A 20,531-nucleotide genomic window follows, 5' to 3' on the forward strand; every position below is an offset into this window, starting at 1 on the left:
TGGCCACTTCCATTTCTCCAGTCCAAATGAGCAAGTACCTAATCACAGGGGTTGGTTAGTAGGCAACATGCTTAGATTGAAAATAAATTCGTAAATCAGAGCCCTTTCGAAATTCCTCGTTACTTACATTCTACTGAAACTTCATGTTGCTGGAAAAATCACTTTATTGTTGGAAACTACACAGGTGCCATATTAAGAGATGCACAGTCTGAGAAAAGCAGTTTACAAATCTATTTGCTGTATATGGATATTGAGTGAACTGCTAATTATCCTCCAAGAGTGCCTACTAGCAGATGCTTAAGGAAAAAACATAGAAAAAAAAACATTCAGCTTCCTAAGGCACTTTTGAGCCAAATATAGCATTGAGACCAGTGTGTTTAATAGCGACCAATGGACCAAGGAAAAAGAGTAAATATTTAGGATTATTCTTTTGAAAATAGCTTACTTTACACATCTATGAATTAATGTCTTTGTGCTGCTGATGGCAAAGCATGAACCACGTGAAAGTGATTCAACGTTACATCAAATCCTATGACCAGTATATAGTTTTGAGTATTAACAAGGGGACAATAAATAATAAGACCAGACCAACTAAGCAGGGACATTAAGGAAGGTACTCAGTTAAGATACATGAATAAGGCAAGAGATACATCTTGGAGAATGAAGCACATCATAAACATAAACCAAATCTTCTGGAGAACATATAAACTAGAACCGATCAGGAAGGAGACATGGCCAAGCACATAAAAGATTTCTTAGGACACAAGGCTTTCTCAGAAGTCATTTAGATAATGTGTTAAACCATAAGCTTAATGCCAACTTTGCTGTTTGTTTCACTATGACAGCAGGAAAGTGTTGCAATAAAAATCATTCAAGATATCTTTGAAACAGCAACGTCTGTCTAGAATTGTGTCAAAACTGCTAATCCTAGAGTGAAATGAATTGAAACTTCTTATTTTCCAAAGTCCAACTCTATCTATGAGACCTAGACTGTGTCTACACTTAGTTGCCATGGCACAACAGAATATGACAAGTATGAGGTGCAGTTGTACCTTTGACACTAACGTGACACTTTTTAAAGGCTAATAAGGGTGTGCAGTCCAAACAAAAGTTCTGTGATGTGATTGCAGAACTGAAAAGTTATCAATGATTTATTGCCAGTGAAGTTCTGCAGGGATATGCCCAGCATTGTAATATTTCAATTAATGAACTGAATTATAGAAGGGTAGGTATGCCTATTGAACTTGCAAATGATGTGAAACTGAAGAGAAATGGAGGATGAAAGCCTCCTTGAGGTTTAGAATTCAAGCTGATCTTGTAAAACTTGCTGTAACGACCTGAAGAAAAAGCATACACTTCAGTCAAACGAATAGGGAACAACTGTGTAAAAAAAAAAGTCATCTATAAAATTTCAGGGTGGACAATGACTTGTCCAGCCCTGCAGAAAAGATCTGTCATAGCAAATACCAAGCTGAACAAAATCAACACCATTATTGGTGATAAAAAAAGACACTACCTTATTGGGATGCATAAATAGAAGAAATGAGCATATCTAATGAGTGTTGTTGAAACTTGAGCTCAACGATTTTGTTCTGTTTTGAGCACCACATATGAGGAAAGTTGGGAATCAAGTGGAGGCTGGAAGAAATTCAGGAGAGGGTAACAGATATCGCAGAATCACAGAATGTTAGGGATTGGAAGGGACCTCGAAAGATCATCTAGTCCAATCCCCCTGCCGGAACAGGATTACTTAGATCATATCACACAGGAAGGCGTCCAGACGGGCTTTGAATGTCTCCAGAGAAGGAGACTCCACAACCTCTCTGGGCAGCCTGTTCCAGTGTTCAGTCACCCTCACTGTAAGGAAGTTTTTCCTCATATTTATGTGGAACCTCCTGTGTTCCAGCTTGTACCCATTGCCCCTTGTCCTGTCAATGGGTGTCACTGAGAAGAGCCTGGCTTCATCCTCGTGACACTTGCCCTTTACATATTTAGAAACATTAATGAGGTCACCCTTCAGTCTCCTCTTCTCCAAGCTAAAGAGACCCAGCTCCCTCAGCCTCTCCTCATAAGGGAGATGTTCCACCCCCTTAATCATCTTTGTGGCTCTGCGCTGGACTCTCTCTAGCAGTTCCCTGTCCTTCTTGAACTGAGGGGCCCAGAACTGGACACAATATTCCAGGTGCGGCCTCACCAGGGCAGAGTAGAGGGCGACGAGAACCTCTCTTGACCTGCTGACCACACCCCTTCTAATCCACCCCAGGATGCCATTGGCCTTCTTGGCCACAAGGGCACATTGCTGGCTCATGGTCATCCTGCTGTCCTCTAGGACCCCCAGGTCTCTTTCCCCTACGCTGCTCTCCAACAGGTCTGTCCCCAGCTTGTACTGGTACATGGGATTGTTCTTGCCCAGATGCAGGACTCTACACTTGCCCTTGTTATATTTCATTAAATTTCTCCCCGCCCAACTCTCCAGCCTGTCCAGGTCTCTCTGAATGGCTGCGCAGCCTTCCGGTGTGTCAGCCACTCCTCCCAGTTTTGTGTCATCAGCGAACTTGCTGACAGTGCACTCTATTCCCTCATCCAAGTCATTAATGAATATATTGAATAGTACTTGTCCCAGTACCAACCCTTGAGGGAGTCCACTAGATACAGGCCTCCAACTAGACCCTGTCCCATTGACCACCACTCTCTGGCTTCTTTCCTTCAGCCAGTTCACAATCCACCTCACTACCCGATCATCCAGACCACACTTCCCCAGTTTAGCTGCGAGGATGCTGTGGGAGACCGTGTCAAACGTTTTACTGAAATCAAGATATGATCTGAGGTTTAGAGATTGGAAGAGCTGAGGAAAACTGAAACAACTGAAGTTATTTAATTTGTAAAGAGACCAAGAGCAGACATCATAACCATTTGCAAACACATTAAAAATACTGTGTTAGGAGGAAGCAAAGTAAGAATTGTTGTTCCTGTGTCCTAGGTGTGGGATGAGCAATAATAGGCTGAAATGGCAGCAGGATTTTTGGAAGTCTAATAGTATTAGGGGATTTATTATTGTATTATATTACCTAGGGATGTTGTGAAAGTCTTCAATGAGAAGTTAGGCAAACATTTGCATGAATGACTCAATACATTTAGTTCTGTTTAAGGCATGGGGATGGACTATACAGTCTTTCTGTGATGTTTTTTTTTACCCTCAACTCTATGATTATAATGATGAATTTGGAAATCAGGCACTCTATAAGAGAGAAACCTTTCAGAAGAAGTTAAAAATTTCTGTGAGTCATTAGATCAAAGATGGAGACTCTACAGTGTAGAAGCTGAACATGATCCAGAACTCTACGCATATAACTTGTCACTCTACTATATTTTAGGGATGTGATGTGGTTATGAAACAAAAGTAATGCATACATTTATAGGAGATATAAGAAAGGTGTCAGAAAATCTTGTCCAGTCCTCACCAAGTAAAAGTTTTCCTATAAAAATGCATATTCAAACTCTCTAGAGTTTATGAATCAGCTACTGAACTGTAGCAGTGCTGTGAAACTACCCGTTGCCATGTTCTTTACTGAAAAAATAGCTGAAAAAGTGGCAATAGTGGCAATTAATCATAAAGATTTTTTCTTGGTTCTATTTTTTTCAAGGGAAACAAGAGTTCCATAAGGTCAAATCTCCTACAAAACTACTTTTGTTGGGGAAAGGCAGCAAGACCATTTGTCAACATTGAGAATTCTCATTTTGTCTGAAACTAAATTACCTAGGGAGCCCAAAACTGATGAATTTACAGATGGCTGATGTCAAGGCAAGTTGCCAGATTCTTTTCACTGGCCTTTTCTACAGGAACAAAACAATGTAGAATTGATACCTTGCACACCTTTTCTCTCCTTTCTTCAATGCATCTCGCAAATAACAGGCAAAAAAAATAACATACGGTCAACATAACTAAACAATCAGAGTATATGATTTGCAATTCAGCATACACACATTTGCCATTATAAATGCTTTTTTTTAATAGCAATTTTTAGAGATGATATATTTTGTTTATGTATGATTAATTAAAAAATAATTATGCTCAGCTAGGAGAATGAGAAACAATAAATGGCCCATAAAATCTAAAGAAACACAGAGGCTGTTGCCATGTCTTTAAATCACAGCTAAGAATATTTACTGCAGTGGTAAAAGACATACTGAACCAGCCACAACAGGTAGTCGAGGTAAGCTAACAAGTATGATAGCAAATACTACTCAGTAAAAGGTATACCAACATCCTAAACCACCTCATTTTTAGTTTGGTGGATCTTGCATTAACATGAAAAATTAAATAACTTCTTAAATTATATGATACAAACTAGCAAAAAAAGGATCTTTCCCTCCTCAGACTGATTGCATAGGAACAATCAGCAATAGGATCACCACTGTGCCTACCAAGGAAAATCTCCTGCACTAATCTACTCTGTTTGACTGCACACACCATATTTCTCTATGTACTTACGTATCAATATGCTCTACAAGAAAATGTCTTATCCCCCAACTTGGAGAATCTTCACTCAATGAAATTGATGGAAATCTTAAAATTGGAAAGGAAACAGAAAGCAATAATTATAGGTGTAACCCTATCATCTGAAAGTATTATAACAATGACACAACATTTAATTCTCACTGGGAAATTTGCAGTCATCTCTATCCATTCACAAAAGTCTCTGAAATCTTTGGGGCAGAACTATCTATTGCCTGGCCTGTCTTGCATCTGAACTGTTTATTTTCCTATCTAGATCACAAAAGCCTTTGAAATCATCCTCTACAAGTACGTATATGCATTGAGAGGACTCAGTAGATAATAAGGACAGTCATAAACTGCCAGAATGTGAATTATGACATACAGACTATCACAATGTACTGTCATAATTCAGTCCATTCCATCCAGTGGTATTTCTGGACAAAGCAGGGCTTCAGTTGTGATGTTGCAGTGAGATTATTGGGAAGCTAAACTCTGTTTTTTTATACAATGTCTGTTTTCTGTCTTGTATACTGGACATGTGTAAGTGCATGTGTGTGTGCATGTGTCCTTTTCACTGAAGGAAACAGTTTTTACTGCTGTAGGTAGGAAGGCTTGCATCCCAAAGATCATTTTAATCCCTAAATTCAGTTTTCACTATGAGAAAAAGCTACTTCTTCTAAGTTCAGAAACTGATGGGAGACACTCTCAAGAAAACCAAGTGCATGTTTCCTATGAACTCTCATCCTTCTTCCTTTCTTCTATTAGCTTAATAAAAAACAAAGAAAGAAACCCAGAACAAAATAAAACAAAACACCCATCCTACCTGAAAAATGCCTCACAAGGTGTGACTGAAGAAGTCTATGTGCAACCAACAGCTATAATGGCAGATACATTTCATAAGCTGTGTTTATAAACTGTTTTGGATTTGGCCAAGCACACAAAATATCTCTTTTCTAATGAAAAGTCAGATAAAACCTCCATGCAGAAGTACCAATTTACTGTTGCTCCCTCTTCTTAGGGTTGTGGCAGGGAAGAAGTTCTATGCCCAAGGGTCATCTCTGTTAAGTGTGCTTCAAGCGTGTGAGGCATCAAGCGAGTCCCTTCTTTCGCTCTCTCTCCATCTTCCTCAGTGCAACCAGCAAAATATTTATAGGCAGAAAATGGGTAGTGGATTACGTATGTGTTGTAAAAGTGACTATTTTCCCCTAGAACATAAAGAATAATTGTAGCACTGGATATATATGTATAGATTGTAGAAGGCAGCAATGTGTCAGAACTTTTGGGTTTGAAGAGCAGCCAAGACTGTGAATACCCATACTCTACATCACTGTCCTTCTTTCGGGTTAGATGTCCAGATTCTACATCACTGTCCTTCTTTCGGGTTAGATGTCCAGATTCTACATCACTGTCCTTCTTTTGGGTTAGATGTTAGACTGAGGCTGTAGATCAGATGTCTCCTATAGTCAATGAGAATGACAAGGAATCCAGATTACCGGGATTCTAAATCAGCATCCAGAGGAGTTTCTTTACAGTCCATGGAGCTCCTAGGCCAACTTTGCTCTTTAATTGAAAGCCTAAGTACACAGAGTTAAGGAGAAATCAATACTACTACTATTGGTACTACTAACGGTAGTTTAACATGATACTTCTCTAATATTAAATAAGCCCAGATTATTTTCCCTTTTAAGGACTAGGGAAATCATTAGTCCTTAAATGTCTTTTCCACAGGATATTAATATCAATAATATTTTACTTAAAACATATGTTGAAAATAAATATGCCTCTCTAAAACAAGATGAAGGATAAATTGAGCACTCAGAAGTCTAAAAATGAATTAAGTCACATTACTGAAAAATATCAAGGCCAAAGAAGAAAACAGAAACCGTTTTAGAGGCCACTTATACTGCAGCACAAGTAGGGATTACAGAAGAAGAGGTGTTGTTACTTGGAGCAACAGGGACTGAAGTGAGCTGGCTTCCACGAGAAACATCAAGTCTTGAACAAAGATTAGTTTTACTCATGACAGCTATTATCCATGACTTACACAATTAGCCTTGGTCTCGGTTTTCCATATTTGGGCTTCATCTTCCAGCTGGTGTCATTCCAGTTTCTCCTATTGATCTTGCTGGCACTTGAAACTTATTACAGACACGAGCAAAATAACTGTTCTTATTCCCTGGAACATCATAGTTTAGTTCTGTGGACAATCGTTTGTTACCTTTCTTTTGCCCTAGACATGCAATATTCTGAAAATGCCACTTCTTCCTTCAAATCCAAACTCAGGCATTTTTATTCAACCCACTTTATCAAACTTCTTTCCACCTCTGATATTAACTAATAAAGCAGTGCCTCAATGTTCCACATCCCTACAATGTGTTTTTTTCTCCTAAAACTATAGATGAACATTTATTCGTTCTGCTCCACTCTTCTGAAAGCTGAGTATCAAGATGAACCAGTAAAGACCCTGTATACAACACAGTTCAGATGATATTCCAGCATGAATGAAGGTATATACACTCTTGAGTGGGGAGTGTGTAGCCTGGATAGGCACAGTGTAGACACAGGACTGCTCAGAAAGACAAACGTTGCTACTTAGTTCTCCCTTCTCCAGTTTTAATGCCTTGCCCTCAAACCTCAGTCCTCTTATCTGCTTTTACAGCTTCTCACATTGCCCCTGTCAGTTCCACTGAATAAATGATGTCATCCTTGTCTTCTTGAATGTTTACTTCTTTCTGCACTGCCCTTGGCACGGAATACTCTTCCCAAAACTAATCCATCCTGAAAGCCCTTTTTCTTTTCCTTCCTATCTACCCTCGAGGCCCACAGTAAAATGGCAGCTGCAAATGGCTAAGCAGACGCTAAGAATGTAAAAGCTTTTTAAAGTATCTGCCTCCTGAAGCCAACTCAGCAATCTCAAAGTGAGCACCTAAACTCCCAACACAGGACCAGGAAGACCCGGGCAACCCAAGATATGACTGACTGTGAAAGCAGAGTGAGGAGATGATTAGTGTTAACCTGCTGAACAAGCAGCTTTCAGTCCTGCTAAGGGCTGCTGCGTGTCTGAAAAAAAACCCACAGCCTTTACGTCTTAGTTATCTTAGTCGAAGCTTCAGGGACACACCGCCCACCTCTCTCTGATCAAAGCCCAAAGCCTCCAGTGGAAAGAAGCCAAGAAAACTGCTTTCCTTTACAATGGAAGGAAGTGATAACAGCAGCTGCAGCTGATGCCATGTGTTTGTACAACAGCTCGCTAGCTAGACTCTTCCACCAGGAAAGAGAAGTCACAGACTCACACTTGATTCCTTGGCATGCCAGAGAACATCCAAGCATCTACCATGCTTTGAAAGAAAGTCGTAGACAAAACTTCCTCTGACAGACATCTCCTCTAACAGATATGTAATAAAGTCATCGCACAAAAAAACACTACAACAAAGCAGGGAGAGAAAGAGCTTACCTGTGAATGCAGATAGAGCCTGATGAGCCAGGAGGGGATGTGCTGAAATCCAATGCTCCAAACCTGGGGAACTTCTAAAACCGCAAGAAACCACTAGATGGTTAGGGTGAGGTAGTGGCTTCTTAGACAATTGAAAAGTTATACCTTGCCAAGGACTTAGGTTTCTCCCAGGACTTCTCCAGATTTTCTCCAGGTTTATATCATTTTTCCTGTGGAAGAGTGGAGAAGGGAACCGAGGTTTGTAGCATCCATTTTCCTAAGTCTTTCTCTTCTAAAATGCAGCTACCTGGTATGTCTAAGTTTATTGCTTCTCTTTGGAGCACTATATATACATTGTGCAGTATAATGAGACTATAAACTAAGTATTTTGGGGAAGACTAATACAAATTTTGTAAATAATAACAGAGAAATGAAGAAAAGCTATGAGCTGGAGCAAACCCCCACATTTTCTCTGAGTGCTTGTTCCTTCTTTATGAGCCCTGTTGTACTGTGTGATTCTGTGCAAGGTTCTGAGTGTGCTCTTTGCTTGGCACAGCATAATCTGAACAAAGAGATATTTAACAGGCATTTTCTCTTTATCTTCTTACTTACATGTACCAAAAAACCACCAAATGAGCCATTCAAATAAAGTATATTCCTTCCCTTTAATTGAATTTACTGTTTTCAATATAATTGCAGATTCAGCACCATTATTTAATTTCAGGATTTAATGAGTGTTGTCAGATCTCCTTGAGGGATACACATGGGGCTGATGAAGTGGCTCCTCATTCACTTGTGCCATGTAGTCTTAAATTTCATTTAATCAAAAAAACGTTTAGCCCCCTGTCTTCCCTTGACTTATATGACACATCTCTGAACATCTCTGTGTGTTACACTTCCAGGAAAATTTTCCCCTGTGTATTCAGCCCTGTTACACATCCAGGGTCATTGCTAACCTCTTATTTTTCCTTGAAGCTTCTGTTCATCTTGCACAGAAGCAGAAGAAAATAGGGTCTACAGGGACTCAGCTAGTGCATTGTCTGAAGGTATAGCTTCCTGACTGGGATGTCATTCAGGTCTGTTGATCTTGATGTAGCATATAAAGCACAGTAGCTATCCCAACACAGAGACACTTCATGATTTATCAGTGCAATCGTTCAAAGGCTCCCTCCTTCTCCCGAATTGTCGTACCTCTATTGCACTGATTCATTGCCTAAGTTTTGGGAGGTGATAGGGGCACCTGATGTATGAAAACTCACAGTACTGCTGCACAGGACAGAAGTGAATGTGCTATTGAATGTGATAATCAGAGTAATTAACAGAGATTAATAAGATATATTTCAGACATTGATTTTTGAGCTATACCATGGAGCCATTCACCATTTTAAAAAGGGCATAATACTATCATTAGTTACGTTAGCTTTAAATATTAAAGAAATGTTTATAAAAAAACTTGGTGTCCTGATGATAATTCATTCTTGACTCCCTACCACCTATGTGACCAACTTAGCCAGCTAATGTCTCAGAAAACAGCTAAAAATTTTCCTTTCTGCTTCCCTCTACAACCATGAACATCCCTCATTTTTCTTTCAAAATCAAGAAAGGAAGAAAGTATTCTCAAAGGCCATAAATTATTCCCCCAAATAGCATTATGTTTTTTCCTATAAAAACGTTACCAAAAACCTAACCTGCTTATAGAAATAGAAGATAAGAACCTAATGAGACAAAATTAGGATGAACCATAGAAAATAAATGCCTTTCTTTACGAAACTCGAATGTAACTTGTGAGCCAGAGTGAGGGAACAACAAATTGCTCTTGCTTTGCAGCGTATTTCACCAATACCAATTAGAACTGATTTAAGCAAGAAGTTAGAGCTGGTAAAAGGGATGAAAAGGAGGGGGAAGAAATATTGTAAAGACTAGATATGTAAAATAAACATAAGCAAGAGGTAAGGAGTGAAAATAAGAGTATTGGAGAACAATGGTACACTATAAAGATATATTGATATCATGGCCCTCTACTCCTAGGTCTAATTTACTTTTACACATAAACGATCAGAGAAGCTGTAACTCTGAAGTCTGATTGTAAGTTACACATATACATTTGTTTAACAGCAAAGAACAAAAGTCTCCAAGCCAGTGTCAACCCAAGTACACCTTAGTGTAGAGATATTAGTTTAGATAGCAACAATACAAAGAGACTTCATGTCTCTGTCCCTTAGGTGACATAATTAAATCCATAATTACACCATTTCTGATTTCAGAGCCAGCTCTGTTGATGCATAGCCTGAGGTCATCTCACCAGGCTTTTTGTGCAGATAACTAGATCATATTGTACATATATGCTGTCCATTGTACTGGAATTATTTAGAACTGATAGAAAATCAGAATCTTTTAACTAAGAGTCCAGAAATGTAGCAGGCAGAGCTTACTACCATAGCGAGCCATTACTATAACATTAAAAGAGGTTAACAAACATGTAAAGAGAATTTGAGGGAAAAGAGGGATTTATGTCTGTCTCAGTCTGCCTACCAAAACTAGGACGAGTTTTGCAGCAGAACAAGCACAGGTTTGCTGTGTGGCTTCCATTTCATCACATACTCTTAGCTACTTAACAAATGGAGCCAACTACAAAATAACTTAGAAGTAAAGACACCTTGTTTTAGTGGGTTAATATCAACAAATTAAAAAATCACCTACAGTAACTATTGCTGCTGTTGTCAAAGAGCACGTGTATTTTCCCTTCAATTATTTCTCGAATGGAATATATTTGAGAATCCGTGGAAATAAGAATGTGTGTGGAAGATCTACAGGCAGATGTGGATAAAGAGAAAGAATAAAAAATACTGACTAGAATCCCAGTGTTATCTAAAAAATCTTCTCCCTCCTGTTGCAATCACAAATGTGCAATCCAGTACTGCTAGCAATATTCAATGTGTTGGATGCTATAATCTTATCTTTTTTTATTTTTTTGTGGAAACAGTGGACAGATGTGTTTTCTGAGTCAGTATCTCAGCCCAGTCTGATACACTTTTGTAAAGATTTAAAAAGAAGATTTCTGGATAAAAGGAGTGCTGATTGCCTCTTTCTCTCATCGTTATCTGCCAAGCTGTACCAACCATTGCTGAAGGTACTTCCCTGACAGAGAATTTGTTTAAATTTAAAAATCCACTTTAGCTATGATGTTGAGCTCCCAAGCTGATGCTGATGAACTATTTTGATACTGCTCCCATATCATTCAAGTGTGATGTATGATGCATTTGCATTGAATTTCTCCAAGCTGTATTCTAATGGAGCATCAACCCTGTCTCTGGTTAAAAAATGAGAATTTCGCTTTTCTTGTGTCAAGAATTTTCCCATAATTACATAATGCTCTTTCATCAGTGATAGGTTTTTTTTCAAGATGACTCCTGCTGTGAACATCCCTTGGAAGAACCTTTGTATGGATTTGCAAGCAAAATGCAGTTAACCATTGTTTTCTCATTGAGCCAAACTGCATTGGGTATTCTGTTTAGTGCCTCTGGCAGTCATGAGTTATGCCATGGAAGATCTGAAAGTGTTATTTTTGGTAAAGTACATTGCAGTTACTATATAAGAAGCTTCCAGGTGCTAGGTTTTTCTTTTGTTCCCCAAGAAAGGGAACAGGAAGATTTCTTCTCTTGGTCTTGATTTTATATCTGAAAGTTGCTCTAAAATTCACCAGTAGAGTAATGTACTGAGTGAATTCAGTACATTAAATTCAGGAACCTAAAATTGTGTACTCAGCTGTGTCACAGATATAGAGTGTCAACTATGCTGGGATGCTTCATCATCTTGATCGTATTTCTGTTGCTTCTGACCTGCTGCATATCTTCTCCAGTTAGCATATAATTTCACCCAGGAACTTAACTCCTATCAGCAGTACCTTGGTGTTGAGTGGGATCACAGAATAATAATAAATAAATCTAATTAATTCAGAAGATCTAATGGGTTTTCACATATTTTGCATATCCTGGTGTCTCAGCTAACCCTGAGTGAATGTACTTTCTCTTATCAGATCTTGAGCCTGAGTAGTCCCAGCTGTTTCTCTAAAGCTTGAAAGAGAGACTACTGGGATATCCCACACAGAAAAAGAATATAGCAATAAACACAGGAACCATCATGAAATGGACAAAAAATGTGAGGTGGCAGAGCTGGGACTGCCATGGAAGAGTCCATTTGGTCCCGTATCTCTCCCAGTACAGTCAGTTTTATCCTCCTCTACTGAAGAATAACACATTGCAGTGTCACTTCATGAGAAACAACTCTGTATGCCGTGCTTGACCTAAGGTCCCATTTTCTGCTTTTGCAACTGTCCTCTAGCAAGAGGTTAACACTCTGGTTGGCGGCTGGAGACTGTGTGGTTGGCATCCAGCTGGGTGTCGTTCCAGAATTTCCTCCTCCCCTCTCTCAACCCGTCTGATGGATTAAAGTCTGGGTGCTTATTTCAAATCATCAGACCATATCATTTAACAATGTTTGGCAAGTTTTATTTATTAAATATTCTCCAACAAAAGCCTGTAAGGCAACAGAAAAGTAAAGCGTAAAATACATTTGACTTAATTGGCAGCAGCAGACTGCATGCGTCAGAAGGAATTAACCTCCAATAAAGCAGGATGTGCAGGAAACACAATGTACTAGTTTGATATGGTCTTTCAAAGCTACCACTTCCTGGAACAGAGGCAGAAACACAGGTTGGCTAAGCCTGGAAAAGGCCATTGGATTTATGTGCATGCAATAACTCTCAAAAGATCTCACACATTCACATCTAGAAACTTAGCAAGAAAGAATTCAGGATTCTCTTGCCATGACAGGGATTTCATACTCTTTTTCCTGTTCAGTGTTTGGATCCAAGGCAGATGGAGCAAAACATTTATGCTTCACCTCCAGTGATTCACCCACAACGTCGTTCCCCAGTCTATAATCTGAATATGAAAGCAGTCAGACCAGACAGCTATTGTTTTTGGGACACGTTTATCAGTGAAGATATAAATAAATGACTGATCCAAAACTACATAGCTACTATCTTCAGAAACCTGCCCAATGTGAACAGACGTGCTTGAGAACTATTTATAGAAAAACTGAAAAAAAGAAAGGATTTCATGTTGTTTTTTGAGGTAATGAAGTATGGACAGAAACATATGGCTGCAGTAAAGAAGGACAAAGAAACCCTCGCCCTGGTTTAAAGACTCATTTTCACTTTGCTGTGTATATGACATGGTCTCATTTTTCATGGTTAAAAGAAATAAAGAAAGAAGCTGACTTGGAGAGAATGTCCTGTCACGAAAGTCTTGATAAGGATGTTCTCGTGTACAAATTGCACCTTTCCTGCAAGGATTTCACAGCCTTTTGGTGATGTTAACAAATAGTCCTTCAATGTATGCATGGTAAACTGAGGCCTGGGGCTAGGAACACCTTGTAGGATTGTTTAAAACAGGAGTTGATCAATTCTTATTTCCACTCAATAAAATAATTAAACTTCAGCTTGGCCGACTGGGACTACGTTTTGGAATTGGAAATCAGGTGAATGCTCCTTATTTCAACAGCAATTAATCATCTGCTTAAAGTGTTTAAATCATATTGCTGTCGGTGGGATGAAACCAAAGGTTAAATGAATGTTCTTGTTTATATTATGTCCTGAATTTCCGTGTGTGCTAATGTGATTTTCTGAATTGAGACAACAGCGATTCAGACCAGAGAGACGCTATGTCTCCTTGCTCCCCCTGTTTTTCCTGAAGAAAAAGCAAAGTAATTCTTGGCTGATAGGATCTGGTCCCTCAGGGTCACCCTGGTCATTCTGGAGATAACATTCTGGTGAACCACCATTTCAAAACAAAACAAAACAAAAACTTCTCACAGTATCCTGAGCAAAAGCCTAATGGCTGGCTTCAGGCCAAATTCTTCATTTTTATTTTATTCACAGTCCTACAAAAGTTTCCAAGATCCACATCTTGGAAAACTTGTGCCTAATAGGCCCCTCAGCTACCTCCATGACCTCTTTTTAAAGTATTCAGACAACACAGAGATACGTATGTTACTTCAAAATGGAAGTACCCAACAGCACTGGACAAATTGGATGATATGAACCTCATTTTCTCTGTATTTCAATTGCTTCATTTAACAAATGGGATTGCACAATGGCTTGCTCTTGGGCACAGAGCACCTTGCACTCCCATGAGAAAGTAACTTGCTGAAACTCATAGCAGGTGGAAGTATTTGACCCGCAGATACTTGGGGTAGATGTTCAATCAGCATAAATTGTCCATGGGAAGCTATGCGATTAACAGCATCTAAAAGTTACTGTAATATCTTTGAAATAAATGAAGCTAAGTCCATTTATATCAGAGAGGGAATCTCCTTGAGGTCACATCTTTGTAAGCAGTTGTCTATACAACTGCTACTTTAATTGTCAGAACTTTGTTGACATTTGCTAATCCTTCACCAGGATTTTGGGAAACCTGTAAGTGTCAATAGTTCAAACAAAGCAAGTTTTACTTTTTGCAGTAACTATCTATTTATCTGCAGTTTGAAGAGAGAGAACTGAGGACTAATGGTCACTAACTATGCCCTGATGGTAGCTGTTTAATGAGGATAAATGATGAGTGCTGTGTCAGCTTAGAAAGCCGCAATAAAGTCCTAGTAAGCAAGCAGGCTGCCTCTTCCATCTTCTGTGGCAAGATCCATTTTTATACTTTCTCCATGACCTAAATCTTCATATCCTCCAGCCTCTCCCTCCCTTCAACGAATGTCCTTTTGTGTTTCTGAACTCATCACTTCCCCTTCAAGTGTGCTGCTTTATTTTTTTTTCTGCTGTCTTCTAGAAAACTAAGCAGTGCCCTCCTTTGTCATTACCTTCATTACAGCTCTGCCACATCATCATTTGCTTCCCTCAGAGATCACTTTTCATCCTTTTTCTAATTGTGTTCTTGCCGTGCTCTGAAAATGCTCACCCGCAGATGCTCTTCATGTGATCTCTTTCTTGCCTTCACCTTGCAGATGCTTTCACAATTTGCCCTTTTCAACTGATTTTCTGCTTGATTGATAGACTCGTTCTTTGAGTGTATAAACAGAATATTGGGCAAGACAAGTAGAAGGCACTAAGAGCTATTTGAGTCCACAAATAATATTGTGGCATGCTAAATCAGGGACATGCGGCAGGGAATTTTCTTCCCTTTGAGTCAATGACAAAACTTCTATTAATTCAGTTGGAGCATTATTTACCAATAACATTTGTGGGGCAGTTTAAGAACTGCCAGATATGAGGATGTGTGGGAATAGAATGGAGATAGGCAAGAAATTTTTCATGCCTCTTCAAAGTTGCTCCAGGCCAATCAAACAATTATACCAGAGATTTTTCCCCTCTTCTGGAGCAGGTCACCTGGAAAAGGATAGAGAGATGAGAGTCTCTGTTCTGTGTTTTGCATCACCAACTGGGGGGAATCCAGAAGGGGATAAATCCCACCAGGCAAACAGATGCCTTACAAGCTAGATCTGTTTTAAGCACTGCAGAAGAAACACTGGGCTTCCTATATGCTTGATTTATGCAGGGTTGATGTACTCTGTGATACCTAGGACCTGGAGAATTTTTTCAGATTTTTTTTGAAGTGCAACAGAGTCCTGAGAAGAAGTAGATATTAATACTTAGATATCTATCTTCCTGATCCATACAAAAATATGTCTCATCTTTTTTCCAGGGACTCTCTACTTCTTTTCCCCTTTTCTTTCCACCACAGTTCTTATAAAACCATGGTGATCTGACTACTAGTGTTACGGAATCAATTTTCCAAACATTTGATTTTTTAATAAAGGTCTATATTATCAATATGATATTCCTTACAGGCAACAAGCAACAGTAGTTTGTATTTCATCATATTACTAGCGGCACTCCAAAGCCACTTTGGGATGAATAGTTTCCATAAGTAAAATGAAAACAGATCTTTTGATTCCATAAACTGTTTTAACATGTTTGAAACTTACAGTGCTGATCTGCGTAAACTGAGAATGTGAACCATTGCGTCCTGCTCTGTGTTATAAAGTTAATTGTCATAATTAAATGACTTATGATTGCATTAACATTCTGTTAAACTCCTCTTACAACTCCTGTGGTGCTTTCACACCAGTTATTCCTGCAGCTCACAGTAAAAAAAAATGCATAATTGTTTGATACGCCACACTTCACTGTGATTTCTATACTTTCTATTAGCTCTGAAACCTCTATGTTAGTGCACTAGTGATGTGGTTCATTAATTGCCCATAAAAGGCCAAACATCTATTTTTTAGGTTGACATCTATGTTTCCCTTTGCTTTTTAGAATTTGCTAGATGGTTTTCACTGGAGTGCTTTGAGTAAGGTCCTGTTACTGATCCCCCCCAAAGTCACTGGAAAATTTTTCTACTTAGGAACAGTAGAATTGTTCTAAAATTATGTGCAGGCTTTGTGTTACAGAATAGCAAATAATGCTGTCATGAGCTCACACAACTTGCACACAGGCTGCAGGCATTTGCACCAACTAAACTTTCCTTGACGCAAAGTAAATTCAACATATGAGATAGCTGGTGGGAAATGGTACTGTGAGGGAGAGCGAGGCTGAGGCTTGTCTCTGCCAGCTGAAGATGAGTTAAGGTCACCAAAGTCAGCCTCCTTATCCCAGAAGACATGAACAACCTCCACTATCAAAAATGAATTAAGATCGTACTTTGACCCAAGGGATAGAACTCATCTCTTTATCGATACCTTGAGGGTGGAGCGCAAAATTCCCTTCTAAGCTCAAACTCCAGTAATATGGAGGATGACCAAAGAAGGTTTGCACAGAGCTTCACTACTTCTATGAGCAAAGGATGCTCTGAAAAAAAGGAGGATAATCAGAAAAGAACATTGTTTCTGATGACAGCTGTTTCTGACACACTTGGTCTTTTCATTATTTTCAGTTATTTCAGGGCAGAGATAAATTATGAAAGTATTCTAAGTAAATTTGGAAAACACTGAACTCATGCAAAATGAGACAAGAGAACAATATCTCATTAAACAAAGAGCGCCTAAAAAAAGTTACAACCTACCAGAGCTTGTGCATTTCCTAAACTTTGTTTCTAAGACTTTCATGGGTTTTTCTCAGAGGTGGTTTAATCCATAGGAGCAGAGAGTGTTGGAGTAGTTACCAGGGACAAAACAGTCGCAGAGAAGTCCTAGAAGGAGTATGACTCTACCCTGAGAAAGCAGATAGGGATGCTGATCAAAGATTCTTCCCTGTCCTGAAGGAGACCGATGAGGAGTGTGGTGCTCTGAGACTGTACATGGTGTCAACAGTCTGGTAAAAAAGAGATCAGAGGTAAAAAAACATCAAAAACTCACAGACGGAATCCCGCACCCATGGAGCCCCCAAATGATAGAAACCCAACATCTCCAACTCTCGTTCTCCCAATGACTGCTCTTGCAGCCTTGATCCATCATGCCTGCAAGGTGAAACCAGGGAAGTACAACAGAGCTCGGTGGCGGTGGGAGGAAAATCTCAGAAAAGAGCTGGCATGAGGGGAGATCATTCTTGAGATACTACAGCAGCAAGCACGAAACTTGACAGTTCACAGACGTTTCCAAGAGAGCCTTACTGCAGGCCTTTTAAAAAAATGTGGTTAGAGTTGGAGACCAGTGGCTTATACATCACAGAGCCCAATAAAAACAGTGAGCAAAGATGTCAGCGCTTTTGCAAACTGTTGTCAAAAGCTGGGGCTATGCATATGTTAGAGAAAGAAGAGAAAGAAAAAAGACCCATTACATTTGAGATCTCTAGAGCAGCTCTAAAGGTAGAGTTATGCTCCAGTAACATAGAGCAATAGCTGTGAAACCAGCAGAGTCAGAGGGGTCATCTTTGTGGTTGGACAAGTTGGTCCCACCAAGCCAACCCATCCCACAAAGCTTCAGAAGGGAAGAACACGAGGGGACACCAAGTTATCTATCCTGCCTGAGCTTTGCTGCCTTCTCCAGGCAACAGGATCTACTTTCCATGCACAGGTTGCTGAGCCGTTGGGGAAGGTGATGGATCCTCTCTGAGGAGGAGGAAAAAGAGGAAATTTGTAGTTGCTGCAGAGGAACTTGTGGGTGTTGTTGAGGCTGACTGGATAACGGCAGCTGACCACTCTCAGCAGCGACTTGGAAAAGAAACTTAAAACCACACTACAACCAACTCCCGGTCCCATAGTCACAGCATGAGATTTCACAGAATGGAAAATACCCCTTGGCCTACAGCCCTTCATCTCTGATGTTCAGTGAGGAGAGGGTTGGCTCCCGTCACCCCCTTGTCCATAACCCAGCCCCTGGGACTCCCTTGTTTGCAGGGATCTGGAAAGGGATGCTCCATCTGCTCCGGGAGTAGAAATCCCACCTGGGTGGCGAGTACTACTGTACCAGTGCCTAGGGACACAATTTGGACCAGAGATGTTTCTGCTCATTTGGTGATACACACAGCCTCCAAGTGTGAATCTCCCTTTTGTCCATGGGGTCCATGGCACAGTCCATTTTTAACTTTTAAGTATATTCTGGGAAAATGAAAAAAAATAAAGAAAAGAAAAAAGAACAGAACCAAAGCATGTTTTTCTCTATTACCATAAAGAGAGCTTGTGAATGCATGGTATTAGTATCCCAAAAGCTATTAAACTCCTTAGTGATGGGAAACAGATGGAAAATAAGACAAAAGAATTCACAACTCATGTTAGACTGAATTGAATTCCTTTAATTTCACACAATGAATAACATATGAATAGGATTAACTTTTTTTTTCTTTTTTTTTTTTAGTTAAGTGCTCTATACTGTGCTAACCTGATTTGGTAGCGAAAAGACTGAGCTTTGTTTTAGAAAAAAATGTTTAAAAACCAACATCTAAGATCATGAAGGAGCATGACATTAAAGCATGCCAGATGTATCTAAGCCTCAAAGAACATCAAGTCCATATCCATTTTTAAATGTACAAAAATGCTTCATGAATAAAAACTGTTACAAAAAGAACATTTCAAACAATGTACAAGTTTTTTTTCTTGCCTCTATATTCAATAAAATACAAATACATTTTTTGCTCTAAAATATGTTTACATACAATCAAAGTAGAACATGCAAATTACACTTTAAAAAAGGCTTTTAAAAACCACTTATGAATACAAACTAAAAATTAGCCAGCACGACTTATAGAACAATCTTGTGCCCCATTCGTTTGATTTTTTAAATTTTTTTGAAATACAGTATATACATATTTAACACTTCATGTGCATTTATTATTTAAGAAATAGCTTAAAAAAATAAAGAAAAAGAAAAGTAAAACAAACCAACATGGGATTGAACTGCTTCCCCATGTTGTCCAATTGGCAGCTCTTTTTATGTTTTTACATTTTTTTTCTTTTTCTTTTTTTTCGACGTAGTGTTTTATACAACCTAGGCAGGCATCTTAAGGAGATCTCAAATATGTGTCCTTTGTTGAAATGTGCTTCTAATTATCTCAGAACTGCTGCACCCCAGTTTTTGGATGATATGGAAGGAAGAGGCAATGCAAGGGCGTGATGTTTGCTTTCTCGATTACGAAAACCATCCTGCTTTGTTTCTTTTTTTTCTTTTTCCTGTCATTTTTTGATGTTCTTTTTACTCTTCAGGATACTACTTAAATGTGCTTAAGTGCAGTCCTGAATCAGGGCCTGTGAAAATAAGAGTTGGGGAAATCCTTGTGCACGGAACAGCAATTCCTGTTTATTCGTCGTATTGCTGTAGCACTCAGAAGCCCCAGTGACGAACCAGCACCTCATTGTACCAGACGCTACCCAAAAAATGTAGCAACGCAAACAGAATATTCTACACGAATGGTTCAAAGCATTGCTGTAGGATACCCTAGTAGCTGCTGACTATTACAACTTTTTTTTTCTTTTTTTTTGACAGTTACCTAAAAACATGCAAGGTGCTTCACAGAAAATTTAATATTGAAGGGCTCAAGAAACTGGCAGTATGAAGCTCTTGGAGACACAAGTGGTTGTGGTTTTTTTCCCCTCTCCTCGCATGCTTGTCCCCATTCCTGGTTTTATGCTGGGTTGAGAAACACAAGACCCACGGAGAGGATGTAAACCCATGGCCTTATTTTATATGGCTCACAGCCATGTGATTTTGTTTCACGCTTTTATTGAAGCATGCTAAGACATGTGATAATCTGTGACACAGCAGAGGTGTTTGAAAGGTCTTTTTGGTCTTATTAAGCAAAAGGGCTTTCACCCCAGTTTTATACTGTTCTTGGTAATGTGTGGAGAGAATTTAGAGAGTTCCTCAGTAAATCTTCCTAGTGGTAGGGGAAAAAAAATATATCAAAAAGCTTATTACTGGAATATTGTTGGGTAATAAACTGCAGGAGTGGGATTTTAGCCTTAAGCCCTAAAACTAAATCCTTTATGATCTGCATGTAGTACATCGCCTTATAATATTATTCTGTCAGCAACTTGCTTATCATATTTATAGACTATGCAACATGCAGAACACAAACTCTGAGTGCCATCTAACAGTATTTTCAGCCTGCTTTCATACAAATTAACAAGATAATCTTCCTGCCAGCCAGGACCGGCT

This window comes from Nyctibius grandis, chromosome Z (assembly GCF_013368605.1).
Source record: "Nyctibius grandis isolate bNycGra1 chromosome Z, bNycGra1.pri, whole genome shotgun sequence".
Classification (NCBI taxonomy): domain Eukaryota; kingdom Metazoa; phylum Chordata; class Aves; order Nyctibiiformes; family Nyctibiidae; genus Nyctibius; species Nyctibius grandis.